The sequence below is a fragment of the Rhinichthys klamathensis genome, unplaced genomic scaffold (genome assembly GCF_029890125.1).
Source record: "Rhinichthys klamathensis goyatoka isolate OS25496 unplaced genomic scaffold, OSU_Roscu_1.1 h1tg000082l_1, whole genome shotgun sequence".
In the NCBI taxonomy this organism is placed as follows: Eukaryota; Metazoa; Chordata; class Actinopteri; order Cypriniformes; family Leuciscidae; genus Rhinichthys; species Rhinichthys klamathensis.
Window position 1 is genome coordinate 386,953 of NW_026606624.1, and position 8,554 is coordinate 395,506.

Sequence of the window (8,554 nt, forward strand, 5' to 3'; positions counted from 1 at the left end):
GGTTTGTGAAAAAACACAAACAAATAGTTGTCCTCAAGTGGATTATGTTAAAATGGGCGGGTAAATGTAGCTACAGATCTTTCCATCTAATGGACAAAATAAGCTAATGCAATTCACACATGAACGTTACCAGAGATGACCCCCAAAACAGCAGCAGGTTTCTGCCTTGACAGCTGCAAGAACATTTTGAACAGTGAGCAAGTTTTAGAAATCAGGAATGGTAAGAGAACACCTTGGGTCTTCAGCCAACAAAGTTTAAATCCCATTTGGCTACCTCTGGAAGATGTTGAAAGTGGACAAGCTCAAAACATTTTAGAACCTGTATTTAGCATCATCCACTTGTTCGATCTGATCAACCAAAACTCATCTTACCACCAGGTGTACACGGGTTATAAGAGAACAAAGCAGATTATGTCAAACAAAAATTAAGTCACGCTAATGCAGCACAAATAATTCTGAAGACTATCATGGGTAAAATACCTCCCCAGTAGACACTTGAAGTTACAAGTCTGTATCCAGACCACAGACTGGTATCTAGCTTGTGCTAACTGTATTCCTCTGGACTGGTCCACAGATTGTGAGCTGGCTTGTGATGACGGCAGGCCACTAGGCCAGACCACAGACTGAGAGCTGGATTGGGCTGGTTGTTGGATGCTGGACTGGTCCACAGACTGGGAAGAGGCTTGTGCTGACTGCAGGCCACTGGGCTGGGACACAGACTAATAGCGGGCTTTCCTGGTTGCTGGCCACTAGGCCAGACCGGTATCTAGCTTGTTTTAACTTCAGGCCACTGGACTGGTCCACCGACTGTGAGCTGGCTGTTGGACGCTGGACTGGTCCACAGACTGGGAGCTGGCATGTGCTGACAGCAGGCCACTGGTCCAGGGCACAGACTGGTAAGAGGCATGTGCTGACTGCAGGCCACTACGCTGGTAGCGGGCTTGTGATGTTAATCATGTTTACAGGTGTGTCTTGTCAAGTCATTAGTCTATCTATAGACCTCATGTTTCCAGTCTCTTAACTTGTTCCCTGTACAGCTGGTTGTGTCATTTATTTGTTCACATTGGATGTAAATAAAACTGCACTTAGGTTCCTCAGTCAAATACATTTGTCTACCTCTGGAAATTGTTGAAAGTGGACAAGCTGAAAACACTTTAGACCCCATTTTAACCTGCATTTAGCATCATCCACTTTTTGTCTGATCAACTAAAACTCATCACCAGGTGTAAACATTGCATAAGAGAGAACAAAGCAGATTGTCCAATAAAAAGTCACACTAATGCAGCACAAAGAATACTAAAGACTTGCACCCATCAAACTTCCCCAGTAGACACTTGACCCCCACCTAGTAAACACCAAAACCACAAACCTGTTTTATAAATATTTATTTTTTTTCAAAAACAAAGCAAATACTAAATAAAGAAAAGACAAAGTATGCAGCTATGACTACAATTGATGCAACAACCTCAATTTTCCTGGAGATAGACGCTTGTTTTGAGTAGTCTGAATGTATGGAGGTGCAGGATCTTGAAAGCCAGGCTGGACAGACTGCACCACAGACTCATAGCTTGAAGATAGTGGTACATGACTGGGTTGCTCCAGAGGTTGGGAGCCAAGACTGGAACGATACCCATAACTTGACTGCTCAGATATAGGAAAGACCTGGAACCCAGGCTGCTGGGACACAGATTTGTAGTGGATTTGTGCTGACTGATGGCCACTGGGTTGGTGAACAGACTGGTAATGAGCTTGTGCTGACTGCAGACCGATGGGCTGGGGCACAGACTTATAGCGGGCTAGTGCTGACTGGAGGCTACCTGACTGGTCCACAAACTGTGACCTGGCTTGGGTGGACTGCAGGCTACTGGGCTGGTTCACAGACTGGTAATGGGCTTGTGCTGACTGCACACCACCAGGATGGACCACAGACTGGAAGCGGGCCTGTCCTGGTTGTTGGCCACTAGGCCAGACCACAGACTGGTATCTAGCTTGTGCTGACTGCAGGCCAATTGGCCGGGACACAGATTGATAGTGGGCTAGTGCTGACTGCAGGCCACTGGGCCTGGACACAGACTGGTAGTGAGCTTGAGCTGACTGCACACCACCAGGATGGACCACAGACTGCGAGTTACAATGGGCTGGCTGTTGACTGCTGGATTGATACACAGACTGTGAGCTGGCTTGTGCTGGTTGTTGGATGCTGGACTGGTCCACAGACTGTGAGCCGGCTTGTGCTGGTTGTTGGATGCTGGACTGGTCCACAGACTGTGAGCTGGCTTGTGCGGATTGTTGGATGCTGGACTGGTCCACAGACTGTGAGCTGGCTTGTGCTGACGACAGGCCACTGGACTGGTCTACAGACTGTGAGCTGGCTTGTGCTGGTTGTTGGATGCTGGACTGGTCCACAGACTGGGAAATGGAATGGGCTGGCTGTTGACTGCTGGATTGATACACAGACTGTGAGCTGGCTTGTGCTGATGGCAGACCACTAGGCTGGTACACAGACTGTGAGCTAGATTCAGCTAGCTGTTGGATGCTGGACTGGTCCACAGACTGTGAGCTGGCTTGTGCTGGTTGTTGGATGCTGGACTGGTCCACAGACTGTGAGCTGGCTTGTGCTGGTTGTTGGATGCTGGACTGGTCCACAGACTGGGAGCTGGCTTGTGCTGATTGTTGGATGCTGGACTGGTCCACAGACAGTGAGCTGGCTTGTGCTGACGACAGGCCACTGGATTGGTCTACAGACTGTGAGCTGGCTTGTGCTGGTTGTTGGATGCTGGACTGGTCCACAGACTGGGAAATGGAATGGGCTGGTTGTTGAATGCTGGACTGTTCCACGGACTGTGAGCTGACTTGTGCTGACTGCAGGCTAACGGGCCAGGACACAGAAGGGTAGCGGGTTTGTCCTGACTGCAGTCCACTGGTCCGGGACACAGACTGGTAGCGGGCCTGTCCTGGTTGTTGGCCACTAGGCCAGACCCCAGACTGGTATCTAGCTGGTGCTAACTGCAAGCCACTGGACTGTTCTACAGTCTGTGAGCTTGTTTGTGCTGACTGCAGGCCACTGGGGCGGGAGACAGACTGGTAGCGGGATTGTGCTGACTGCAGGCCACTAGGGTGGTACACAGACTGGTAGCGGGCCTGTCCTGGATGTTGACCACTAGGCCAGACAACAGACTGGTATCTAGCTTGTGGTAACTGCAGGCGACTGGACTGTTCCCCAGACTGTGAGCTGGCTTGTGCTGATGTCAGACCAATGGGCCGTGACACAGACTGGTAAGAGGCTTGTGCTGACTGCAGGCTACTGGGCCTGGACACAGAGTGGTAGCGAGCTTGTGCTGACTGCACACCACCAGGATGAACCACAGACTGGGAGTTAGATTGGGCTGGCTGTTGACTGCTGGATTGGTACACAGACTGTGAGCTGGCTTGTGCTGATGGCAGACCACTAGGCTGGTACACAGACTGGTAGCGGGCCTGTCCTGGATGTTGACCATTAGGCCAAACCACAGACTGGTATCTATCTTGTGCTAACTGCAGGCCACTGGACTGATCCACCGACTGGGAGATGGATTGGGCTGGTTGTTGGATGCTGGATTGGTCCACAGACTGTGAGCTGACTTGTCCTGGTTGTTGGATGCTGGACTGATCCACAGACTGTGAGCTGGCTTGTTGGATGCTGGACTGGTCTACAGACTGTGAGCTGGCTTGTGTTGACTGTAGGCCACTGGGCTGGTCTACAGACTGTGAGCTGGATTGGGCTGGTTGTTGGATGCTGGACTGGTCCACAGACTGTGAGCTGGCTTGTGCTGACGACAGGCCACTGGACTGGTCTACAGACTGTGAGCTGGCTTGTGCTGGTTGTTGGATGCTGGACTGGTCCACAGACTGGGAAATGGAATGGGCTGGCTGTTGACTGCTGGATTGATACACAGACTGTGAGCTGGCTTGTGCTGATGGCAGACCACTAGGCTGGTACACAGACTGGTAGCGGGCCTGTCCTGTATGTTGACCATTAGGCCAAACCACAGACTGGTATCTAGCTTGTGCTGACAGTAGGCCACTGGACTGATCCACAGACTGGGAAATATATTGGGCTAGTTGGTTGTTGCTGGATTGGTCCACAGGCTGTGAGCTGGCTTCTGCTGACAGTAGGCCACTGGACTGATCCACCGACTGGGAGATGGATTGGGCTGGTTGGTTGTCGCTGGATTGGTCCACAGGCTGTGAGCTGGCTTCTGCTGACAGTAGGCCACTGGACTGATCCACCGACTGGGAGATGGATTGGGCTGGTTGGTTGTTGCTGGACTGGTCCACAGACTGGGAGCTGGCTTGTGCTGACAGACCACTGGACTGGTCCACAGACTGTGAGCTGGCTTGTGCTGGTTGTTGGATGCTGGACTGGTCCACAGACTGTGAGCTGGCTTGTGCTGGTTGTTGGATGCTGGACTGGTCCACAGACTGGGAGCTGGCTTGTGCTGATTGTTGGATGCTGGACTGGTCCACAGACTGTGAGCTGGCTTGTGCTGACGACAGGCCACTGGACTGGTCTACAGACTGTGAGCTGGCTTGTGCTGGTTGTTGGATGCTGGACTGGTCCACAGACTGGGAAATGGAATGGGCTGGTTGTTGAATGCTGGACTGTTCCACGGACTGTGAGCTGACTTGTGCTGACTGCAGGCTAACGGGCCAGGACACAGAAGGGTAGCGGGTTTGTCCTGACTGCAGTCCACTGGTCCGGGACACAGACTGGTAGCGGGCCTGTCCTGGTTGTTGGCCACTAGGCCAGACCCCAGACTGGTATCTAGCTGCTGGTGCTAACTGCAAACCACTGGACTGTTCTACAGTCTGTGAGCTGGTTTGTGCTGACTGCAGGCCACTGGGGCGGGAGACAGACTGGTAGCGGGCCTGTCCTGGATGTTGACCACTAGGCCAGACAACAGACTGGTATCTAGCTTGTGGTAACTGCAGGCGACTGGACTGTTCCCCAGACTGTGAGCTGGCTTGTGCTGATGGCAGACCAATGGGCCGTGACACAGACTGGTAAGAGGCTTGTGCTGACTGCAGGCTACTGGGCCTGGACACAGAGTGGTAGCGAGCTTGTGCTGACTGCACACCACCAGGATGAACCATAGACTGGGAGTTAGATTGGGCTGGCTGTTGACTGCTGGATTGGTACACAGACTGTGAGCTGGCTTGTGCTGATGGCAGACCACTAGGCTGGTACACAGACTGGTAGCGGGCCTGTCCTGGATGTTGACCATTAGGCCAAACCACAGACTGGTATCTATCTTGTGCTAACTGCAAGCCAATGGACTGATCCACCGACTGGGAGATGGATTGGGCTGGTTGTTGGATGCTGGATTGGTCCACAGACTGTGAGCTGACTTGTGCTGGTTGTTGGATGCTGGACTGGTCCACAGACTGTGAGCTGGCTTGTTGGATGCTGGACTGGTCTACAGACTGTGAGCTGGCTTGTGTTGACTGTAGGCCACTGGGCTGGTCTACAGACTGTGAGCTGGATTGGGCTGGTTGTTGGATGCTGGACTGGTCCACAGACTGTGAGCTGGATTGTGCTGACAGACCACTGGACTGGTCCACAGACTGTGAGCTAGATTCAGCTGGCTGTTGGATGCTGGACTGGTCCACAGACTGTGAGCTGGATTGGGCTGGTTGTTGGATGCTGGACTGGTCCACAGACTGTGAGGTAGATTCAGCTGGCTGTTGGATGCTGGACTGGTCCACAGACTGCGAGCTGGCTTGTGCTGACGAAAAGCCACTGGACTGGTCCACAGACTGTGAGCTGGATTGGGCTGGTTGTTGGATGCTGGACTGGTCCACAGACTGTGAACTGGCTTGTCCTGACAGACCACTGGACTGGTCCACAGACTGTGAGCTAGCTTCAGCTGGGTGTTGGATGCTGGACTGGTCCACGGACTGCGAACTGACTTGTGCTGACTGCAGGCTAACGGGCCAGGACACAGAAGCGTAGCGGGCCTGTCCTGGTTGTTGGCCACTAGGCCAGACCACAGACTGGTATCTAGCTGGTGCTAACTGCAAGCCACTGGACTGTTCTACAGTCTGTGAGCTGGTTTGTGCTGACTGCAGGCCACTGGGCTTGGACACAGACTGATAGCGGGCTAGTGCTGAATGCAGGCTACTGGGGCGGGACACAGTCTGGTAGCGGGCTTGTGCTGACTGCAGGCCACTAGGATGGTACACAGACTGGTAGCGGGCCTGTTCTAGATGTTGACCACTAGGCCAGACCACAGACTGGTATCTAGCTTGTGCTGACTGCAGGCTACCGGGATGGAACACAGACTGGTAGCGGGTTGGTGCTGACTGCAGGACACTGGGCAGGGACACAGACTGGTAACGGGCTTGTGCTGACTGTAGGCTACCTGGATCTACCAAAGACTGGTAGTGGACCTGTCCTGGTTGTTGGCCACTAGGCCAGACAACAGATTGGTATCTAGCTTGTGCTAACTGCAGGCGACTGGACTGTTCCCCAGACTGTGAGCTGGCTTGTCCTGATGGCAGACCAATGGGCCGTGACACCGACTGGTAAGAGGCTTGTGCTGAATGCAGGCCACTGGGCCTGTACACAGACTGGTAGCGAGCTTTTGCTGACTGCACACCACCAGGATGAACCACAGACTGGGAGTTAGAATGGGCTGGCTGTTGACTGCTGGATTGGTACACAGACTGTGAGCTGGCTTGTGCTGCTACCAGACCACTGGACTGGTCCACAGACTGTGAACTGGCTTGCGCTGATGGCAGACCACTGGACTGGTCCACAGACTGTGAGCTAGATTCAGCTGGTTGTCGGATGCTGGACTGGTCCACAGACTGTGAACTGGCTTGTGCTGACAGACCACTGGACTGGTCCACAGACTGTGAGCTAGATTCAGCTGGCTGTTGGATGCTGGACTGGTCCACAGACTGTGAACTGGCTTGTGCTGACAGACCACTGGACTGGTCCACAGACTGTGAGCTAGATTCAGCTGGCGGTTGGATGCTGGACTGGTCCACAGACTGTGTGGTCGATTCAGCTGGCTGTAGGATGCTGGACTGGTCCACAGACTGTGAGCTGGCTTGTGCTGACGACAAGCCACTGGACTGGTCCACAGACTGTGAGCTGGATTGGGCTGGTTGTTGGATGCTGGACTGGTCCACAGACTGTGTGGTCGATTCAGCTGGCTGTAGGATGCTGGACTGGTCCACAGACTGTGAGCTGGATTGTGCTGACGACAAGCCACTGGACTGGTCCACAGACTGTGAGCTGGATTGGGCTGGTTGTTGGATGCTGGACTGGTCCACAGACTGTGAACTGGCTTGTCCTGACAGACCACTGGACTGGTCCACAGACTGTGAGCTAGATTCAGCTGGCTGTTGGATGCTGGACTGGTCCACGGACTGCGAACTGACTTGTGCTGACTGCAGGCTAACGGGCCAGGACACAGAAGGGTAGCGGGCCTGTCCTGGTTGTTGGCCACTAGGCCAGACCACAGACTGGTATCTAGCTGGTGCTAACTGCAAGCCACTGAACTGTTCTACAGTCTGTGAGCTGGTTTGTGCTGACTGCAGGCCACTGGGCTTGGACACAGACTGATAGCGGGCTAGTGCTGAATGCAGGCTACTGGGGCGGGACACAGTCTGGTAGCGGGCTTGTGCTGACTGCAGACCACTAGGCTGGTACACAGACTGGTAGCGGGCCTGTCCTGGATGTTGACCACTAGGCCAGACCACAGACTGGTATCTAGCCTGTGCTAACTTCAGACCACTGGACTGATCTACAGACTGTAAACTAGATTGGGTTTGTTGTTGGATGTTGGACTGGTCCACAGACTGTGAGCTGGCTTGTGCTGATGGCAGGCCACTGGACTGGTCCACAGACTGTGAGCTAGATTCAGCTGGCTGTTGGATGCTGGACTGGTCCACTGACTGCGAACTTGCTTGTGCTGACTGCAGGCTACCAGGATGGAACACAGACTGGTAGCGGGTTGGTGCTGACTGCAGGACACTGGGCAGGGACACAGACTGGTAACGGGCTTGTGGTGACTGCAGGCGACCTGGATCTACCAAAGACTGGTAGTGGACCTGTCCTGGTTGATGGCCACTAGGCCAGACCACAGATTGGTATCTAGCTTGTGCTGATGGCAGGCCACTGGACTTTTCCCCAGACTGTGAGCTGGCTTGTGCTGACGGCAGACCAATGGGCCGTGACACAGACTGATAAGAGGCTTGTGCTGAATGCAGGCCACTGGGCCTGTACACAGACTGGTAGCGAGCTTTTGCTGACTGCACACCACCAGGATGAACCACAGACTGGGAGTTAGATTGGGCTTGCTGTTGACTGCTGGATTGGTACACAGACTGTGAACTGGCTTGCGCTGATGGCAGACCACTAGGCTGGTACACAGACTGGTAGCGGGCCTGTCCTGGATGTTGAACATTAGGCCAAACCACAGACTGGTATCTATCTTGTGCTAATTGCAGGCCACTTGACTGATCCACCGACTGGGAGATATATTGGGCTGGTTGGTTGTTGCTG